This window comes from Ursus americanus, chromosome 22, assembly GCF_024610735.1.
Source record: "Ursus americanus isolate L20-20 chromosome 22, mUrsAme1.1.p, whole genome shotgun sequence".
NCBI lineage: Eukaryota > Metazoa > Chordata > Mammalia > Carnivora > Ursidae > Ursus > Ursus americanus.
This window is the reverse complement of record NC_142148.1, coordinates 27,441,540-27,449,801: the sequence shown is the minus strand read 5'-3', so window position 1 is coordinate 27,449,801 and position 8,262 is coordinate 27,441,540.

The following is an 8,262-nucleotide window of genomic DNA, read 5'->3' as shown; positions in this document are numbered from 1 at the left end:
ATCATCTCTGCTTAAAAATTGTTTGTGGCCCACAATACCCATCCGCTAGTGTCCGCCTACCATCCCTGAGATGACTAGTGGAGCGTTTCCCCGTCTGTTGGGAAGGGAGTCAGGCACCGGTGGAAGAGGCTTTGTAGCCACTTGCTCCCACAAGAACAAAGTTCTTGCCCGGACCACACTGGGCAGCCGCAGAAGTGCCTGAAGTGCAGGAGGTCAGATCTAGATGCACTCGAGCCCTTCGGGCAAAAATAAATCCTTCCCTGTGCTCCTTTCACTCAAACCCGGGGAATTTCAAGCTCCCTGGGCCTGGGCCAGTGGGATTCTGCTGCCTCCTGCCTGCCCCAGCCCTTCCCTCCCTCATCTGGGCTACTCGCCCCCTGATCTCAGCCGCTCTGCCATTGCCTTATTTACTCCACGCGCAGAGATCTGTACCTGGGACACAGATAGGGTGTCTTCTCGTTGGGAAGCAGCTCCTGCCAACCCAAACGCGTGCGGAGTAGGGCATCTTGACCTAGAAGAGGAACGGAATCAAAATGTCCTAGCTATTCACTCACGGTGCGGGGCAAATCAGTGGTGATGAAGGGGTGCGTTCCCTGTGCCCCAGGCCCCTTCTGCTGTGCGAGCGTTTGCGAGAGGCTCCTGCTGAGTCCATGTTGAGGGCAAGTGCCGCGTCCACGGCTCCAGTGTGCAGATCCTGTGCGCAGTTCTCTGCCCTGCTGCCTTCCTACTGGCGGCAGTCCGGGCAGGACTCCCCCTGATGAAGCCCCCCTCCCCCCCGAAGCATGCTTCCTGTGCAGGTTTGGCAGAGGAGGATCACGGGGTCTCGGACAGAAGTCCTTCCACCAGCCCGTCCGCTGAACCACAGACTCCGAATCAGCACTGACTCAGAGTCTCCTGGTTTTGAATCATAATGTGCCTCAGCCCTCTTCCCAGGCGCTCCTCACCACACACTTTCTCTTTCCTGCTTCACCCCTGTGGCGAGACAGGAACACTGCTCCATACCCCCACACACACCCCCGCCAGAGCTAGGGAAGGGCTGGGGGTTTCACTCGGTACCCATCCCGAGAATGGGATGTGGCTTGGTGTGTCTGATGCCAAACTGGCGGGGGCCTGCCAGGGCAGCAGAGTCCATGGCGAGTCTGGCAGGCAGAGGTGACCATGGACACCAAACGCGGGTCTGGAAAAATTTTGTAAATTGTTGTCACCTTGACCATTAAAAACCAGAATGAGGACAACAGAGTTTTGTACTTTTTAATGGGTTGCTCTGAAGGAGTGTGATAACAGCAGCTACTACAGTGCAAAACCTAGAGCCGGCTCACAGCTGGTAAGTGGCAAGGTGCTGTCTGTCTGCTTCCAAAGCTCGTGCCCTCAACCGCTGGGCCCTATATCTGTATACACTTCATCCCCCAACTCCGGCCCTGTGTGCACGCACTCTGCTTACGTTCATTCTGCTTGCCTGAATTAGTACGTACCCAAAGAGATCGTAAAAACACCACTCAGAACCCTCATCATCTGGAAGAATTTACAAAGGGCTCCTCATATTCTCACCTAGCCCTGGAAAGCGGGTGAGGCAGCCGACCTAATTGTTGCAGCCACCACTGTTCAGACACACTGGGTGTCTAGCCCAGGGTCAGAGGGATTGCCAGCCACCAAGCCAGAGATCACACTGGTCTGGATCCAGGCCAGGCAAGGATGTTTTCAGCCCCAGCTTTCTGTTCTGGGTGGCTCAGATGGAAAGGTCCATCACAGGTTTTTTAAAAAAATTACAACCACTGGTTCTGGGGCTTCTGGATTCAGGGCAGTTGTTCTCAACTAGACGTTCCGCTCATCTGCGGGGAGGATTTGAGTCATCCCCCAAATTGGTTGGTTGGTAAGGGAACCTCCTGGCATTGCGTGGGCCAAGGATATATTGGAAAACATGGGACCTGTCCTGATGGAACGATATTTAAAATTCAGCACTGAGTGAAAAACACAAGTTAACTGATGATGATGCCTCACCAAGTTCAGTTCAAGCTGTTCTCTACCACGCGCCGTGTATTGTTCTTGTTCGGTCTTGAAAACTACACCATGCCAAACCCTGTAGGTGCAGTTTGGGACACATCTGGTCACTTCCTTGGGAGGAAGCAAGCATGTGGGGCGGCAGCAGGGCAAAGCTCCATGGCTTCGGATGGCAGTGCGCCCCTTTCCATGCCCCCCAGGAGCTCCTTAAAGCTGACTTGGAGCTCACTCGGGGAAACAGCTGGTGCCGAAAAGTAGGTTTGCTGCTTTGCACCCTCTGCCCTAGCCACCAGTATGTTCAGAGGGGACTGCTTCAAGACCTCGCCCTCCCAGGGCGAAATGAAGGTCTTTCTTCTTTAAATGGGTTTTGCTCCTGTTCCTGGGCGGTAGCTGTGGCCTCTCCCGCCCCCCCCCCCCTTTTCTGGGTCCATTCTTCTCAGGCCGGGACTGGGAAGCAGAGCAGATACCATGCTGTCTACTGTCCAACCTGTTCCCAGGCTGAGCAGCTTTTGTACCTGTGACTTTCTCTCTCTCTCTCTCCATGGCCCCAAGCCACACCCCATGTCCAGTCCTCTGGGAGACCTCGGAGGGCTAAGAGCTGAGTCCTCTGGGCTCATCTGCACATGCATCCCAGATCAAGCCACTTGTCCCTCCCCTGCGGTCTCCTAGCCCAGTCTCCATCATCTCTGCCGGCGACAACCGCACTGACCTCGCTGATCCCTGCTTCTGCCTTTGCCCCAACAGTCTGTTCTTAAACAGGCACCACACCCATCACTTCCTTTAAAGTGCTCAGGCGCCCTCCCCCTTACCCTTGGAAACTGCTCCTGGAGAGCTCTGGCCCCTGCCCATCATCACTCAATAGCCCTCCGTCCTGCTTTACTTTCCTTCTCTGACCTCCCTCTGGTGCATTATATATTCTATGTTCGTTTCCTTCATCCCTCCACTAGGTTATAAGCTCCATGAAACCAGGGTTTGTGTTCTTCACTTTTGTACCCTGAGCCCCCGGCACAGTGTCTGACTCACGGCGGGTCCTCAACAAATAACTGGTTGGATGAACCTGCGAAAGAGATAGGGCCTCCCTCTCTCAACTCAAGGGTGACGACTGTACTGCCCCGCAGGCCCCATGTGGTCGTCCTTAGGTAACTACAGTCCCTCCCTTCTCCCCAAAGCAGGTTCTTATTCAGCCACAGGGGGGCATCATCCCAGAGGCACCTGTTGCTTCCAGCAAAGGCACTAAGAAGGTGGAGCTAAAAATTGTTGTGTATTAGGAAGGGGGAGCAGAGTGTGAAGGGAATGCCCCCTAGCCCTTTCCCTGCCCTGCCTGAGCTGGACTAGGATGTTTATTAAGAGCGAATTACCCTCCATATTGAGCACCTGAGACCTTCAATGTCAAGACCAGGTCTTCAGCTATAACTGATGATAATAGCAGCATCCAATACTTTGTGCCAGGCCCTGTATGTACCTCACCTCGTGTAGTCTGACAGCAACCAGAGGTACTGTGGTTAGCTCATTTAACGGAGAAAGACAGAGTCTTAGCATGGTAAAGGACTAACCTGAAGTCCCACACTGCGAAAAAAGCAGAACCAAGATTTGAATCCCAACCGCCTGACCAAAGCCACAGCCCTTACCACCAAACTACTGCTCTGAAAAAGGCAGGTCCAAGGACAGAGGCAGGACAGATGACTGGGGCAGGGGGAAATCAGGGAGGGCTTCTTAGAAGAGGGCACCCTTGAGCTGAACTATGAAGGATGATCAAGGGTTGGTTCTTTGACAAAGAGGCAAAAAGATTTCCCTTCCTTAAGAGACAAACCCAAAGGATGTGTGAAGATGTGGGGCAGGCCGATCTGGCTGACCTCTGGGCTCTGAGAGGGAGCCAGTGCCAGGGACAGCATCTGGTCCCCTACTGAGGGACAAGAGTAAGTCCCCCGTCAGACCTGGGAGATGAGAGCAAACTGATGAAACCAAGAATAGACCCCAGAAGCTGGGGCCCAAGCCCTTCCTCCTCAACTCCCCTCTCTCTGCCCTGCAGTTTTCCCATTTGCAAAGTGGTTTGTCTGCAGAATTAAGGGAATCAAAACACCTAATGCTCTTAGCCTAGTGACCTGAGTTGTCAGTAACACTATTTCCCAAACCTCTGAGTTCCTGTGTCCCCAGATCAGCCAGTACTGTTGATTTTGAAAACCACGCTCCAGCCTCCAGGGCAGATTTAGGACAACTAACTCCCCACAGGTGACAGAGTTTATCAGAAGATTTCAGACTGATAAGGTGGCTGGTCAGCTTGAGTGACCCTTGCACCGTCTCTTCCTGGGTCCAGGGTCTGTCCTTTCTGGCTTGATTTTCAGCCAAGAACCTGAAAGTCAAGGTCGCAATCAGCTGAGACCCAGAAGGCTCTGACCAGGTGGCTTATCAATGATCGTCTATCCCAAGATGATGAGACAGCTTCCCCTCCAGGCAGACCAGACAGGTGCCGAAATCCCCAGTGGTGGCCAGATTTCAAGAGAGACTTTGAACTCTGAACACTCTCAGCTCTCCAGCCAGATGACAGAGATCTATGGTGGGGGAGGCGGGAGTCCCAGGGGACAAGAGTTGTCACGAAGGCCTGACAATTATCTGAACCAAGTCCTTGAAGCCCCAAAGGCTCGGGTAGAAGTAACCAAGAGATAATTTTCCCAGGCCCCTGAGCTGGACCTGGATTTGAATTTCACCCCACCCCTTAACTGGCTGTGTGTCCTTGGACCAGCTGCTTCCCTCTCTGAGCCTTAATGCCCTCACTTCTAAAGGAAGACAGTGATTTTAACTTCCTCAGATGGTTCCTGTGAGAAGTAAGTGAAATAACCCGTAGAGGCTCACACTCGAGCATCCAGTGTTACTTGGTCAGGGCAAGAGGTAGACCAGTGAGCTTGCTAACAGCCCTCTGTTTTCACAGGGGCAGCTGAGATCTTGAAGCATAAGAAAGCGCACTTTCTAAAATCCAGGTCTCTCGAAGATTCAGAATATTAAAACAAGTGAGAAAGGGGCAGCTGGGTGGCTCAGTCGGTTAAGCGTCTGCCTTCGGCTCAGGTCATGATCCCAGGGTCCTGGGATCGAGCCCTGCATCGGGCTCCTTGCTCAGCGGGAAGTCTGCTTCTCCCTCTCCCTCTCCTGCCTGCTACTCTGCCTGCTTGTGTTCTATCAAATAAATAAAATCTTTTAAAAAATAGATAAAATCTTCTTTAAAAATAAAAAATTCAAACAAGTGAAAGAAATGTAGCCCATAGTACCCATCAGCCAACAAGGGTTGGTGAGCACGTGCTTGGTGCCAGGCCCCAGGGTTCATGGTGAGCCACCAGGTTCGTCCAGGGTCCCACCCCGTGTACAGTCTGCAGAGAAGGACGGTAAATAAAGGACAGCAAAGATGGTGGGGGAGAGACTGACCCCAGGAGCTTCTCACAGGCGGATGTGACCTGTCAGGGGGCCAGGGAGCCTTCTCCAAGGAGGGGACTTTGGAGCCGAGAACTGGATGTTGCACAGATATCAACCAGGTGGTCAGAGAGTAGGGGGAGAATGTTCTGGGAGGAGGGACAGAAGGCACAAAGGCCGGTTAGCTCAAGAGCGTGTAGTGCATCCTGGGAGTGAGACCTGCGCACATGAATGAATGAATAGCTGTGGATCAGTCTTTGTAATATAAGACGTTTCCAAATGAATCTAAATGTCCATCCATCCAGACGGTTAAGTAAATTCTGGATACAGTCACATAGTAAATACAGTGCAGCCATTTGTAAAGAATGTGTTCTCCATGCATGAAAATGGATGTTCTCCAAGATACCTGGTAAGTCATTTCCAGGAATAGGGCTCGCCGTGTGCCAGACACTGTTCCAAGCACTTGATGAAAATTAACTCGTGATCCTCACCAACCGCGCTGGGGAGAAAGAAAAGAGAAACATGGAAAGTGGGTAACTTGTTCCAAGTCACTCACCAGTAGGTGGAGGAGGCAGGATTTGAACTTGGGGCCTGCATCCAGCATCTCTGCTGGATCGTTTTTCCCTCCCTCCTTCCGAATTGTGTAGTTTGCTTCTGCAGGAGGCAAAACTTCACCGCTACCCAGCTTAGGTTTTCAGCTGGGACTCAACAAAAAGTAGATTAACAAGAGAAAAAAACTTGTACTGATTCCTGCAGCACACCTTACTCAGAGAAACCTAATGAAAAGCAACTCAAAATGGCAGCTTAGAATTCCAGCCTAGAAAGCGTCTTCTACAAAGAACAATACATTTGCAGAGAAATGACAGGACAAACGGAAATGACTTAAGGCTTCTGAAGGTAGCAGACTGTGGAAAGGTAAATATAGGGGAGGGGACGACTGGAGGAAGGTTTGTTTGCAAATTCCTCTGGTGTCATGTCCAGATTTATATCTGTCTCCAATAAAAGGAGAATTTATATCCTGCCTTGAGGCAGAAAAGAGGGAGCTTTTTCTGAGCTTGCTGCTTCTTAATTGCCTTCAGCTCAAAATAATTCTTATGTCAAAGAGGCATATTTTGAGATGACGTATTCTGGTTTCCTTCACTTCCATCCATATAAAATAAAATGGTCATAAATACGTATTTGATTGTATCTATAGAGACCCCTCCACTCTGGAAAGATACACCAAAGAGTAATTGTGCGTGCCGGGAGCTGGGGCACCTGGGGGGCGGAGGGATGGCGTGGGAGGGGGATTATTTTGCACTGCTTTTTTTTTTTTTTTTTTTTTTGCTTCTTGCTTTAGAATTTTGTATCATGCACTTTTAGTTCCTATTAAAGATCCTGCTGGCTCGGGGAAGAGGATGGATTCACAACACGTATGCTTTGTATAGGAGTGCAACTTGCTCGGACCACCTCGGAAAGTGAATTTTCCTAGATGTGAATCCAAGAGAAATGAGTGCCTGTGTCCAAAAAAGGCATTTCAACAGCCCTAAGCGAGAAACAGCAGGAGTTCCCCTGAATGGTAGAACATACAAATCGACGTGTCTAGTTACACGACGGACTACCACACCGCGGGGCAAGTGACCAGGGGACCCCTGCCCAAACACGCCGATGAATTTCACGGACATAACGTTCATCCAAAGAATCCGGACCCAAAAGAACACATACATGAAACGAATCTGTGGGGTCAGAAGTCAGGATCAAGGGCACCCTCGGGAGAGGGAAAAGGAGCAAATGGAAAGGCTCAGTGGGACTTCTTGGGGGCTGGTCGTGTGGTGTCCGTTGAATTGGATGATGGTTGCTCAAATGTGTTCAGTCTGTGAGAATTCATCGAGATCACACTTCTGACGTGGAAGTATCTGTATGTATGTCACCCAAGAATAAAAGGCTTCAAGAATGAAAAAGTAGCCGGGAGGCGTTTGCAACTGTCAAGGTAAGAGCCAGGCCTGCCTGGAGCACTGACGGTGGGATGGAGAGGGGGCTGCGGAGAGGGGTGGGGCGGGGGGGAGCCCGAGAAGCCAGGAGGGCACCCAGCGTCTGGCCAGCTGCTTATGGTGCAGCCAGAGAGAGGCTGGTAGCAGGCACAGGCTGGCAGGAGAATGAGGAGCGCGGCTTTTGTGATGCCTGGGGGATGGCAGGACAGATGTCATTCCAAGAAATGGTTGGCTGTGTCTGAGTTCAGAAGAAAGATCTAGAATCTTTGATTTTGCAAAGTCCAACTTGGAGCTCTTTCCAGGAGGAAAGACTCACCGGTCAGGCAAAACAGCCTTTTTCCCTCTATGCTTTATGCCCGGAGCCCTGGGGGCCTGATGGAAACTGGCAGGTCTAACTGGTGGGCTCCGAGGGGAGACCATTCCTGCCCTTCTCAGTAGCCAGGGCTCAGGGGCCAAGCGCTCAGGAAGCTCAGTGAATGAGAAGGGGTGGAGTAAGTGTTCCCCAAGGCCTGAGCCTGAGCGGGAGATAGGTCAAGGGCTGAGTTAACAGTAAGTCCACCCGGACACTGCCAGGTGGTCCCAGGGAAGGTCGCCGGGGCTGGTCTGTGCCGCACTCAAGGCAGTGGCCCCAAAGAAACGGAAATGAAAACAAAGAACTTCATGTATTCTTACCATGTATTCTTACTACAGAGCCTCAAATATGCCCCTTCTTAGAGAGTCAGAGGATCCCATGACAAGGTGGGGGGCACGAGAAGCAATGCTCCTAACCATGCACCGGACTGCCCGCACACCCTCTCCTCCACCATCTCCACGGTGTTCTACCCCCTGCCTCCCTAGCGTCCACTGCTTCACCTCCTGCCCCTCTGCCGTGCCCAGTTACCCACCCTCCCCCTCC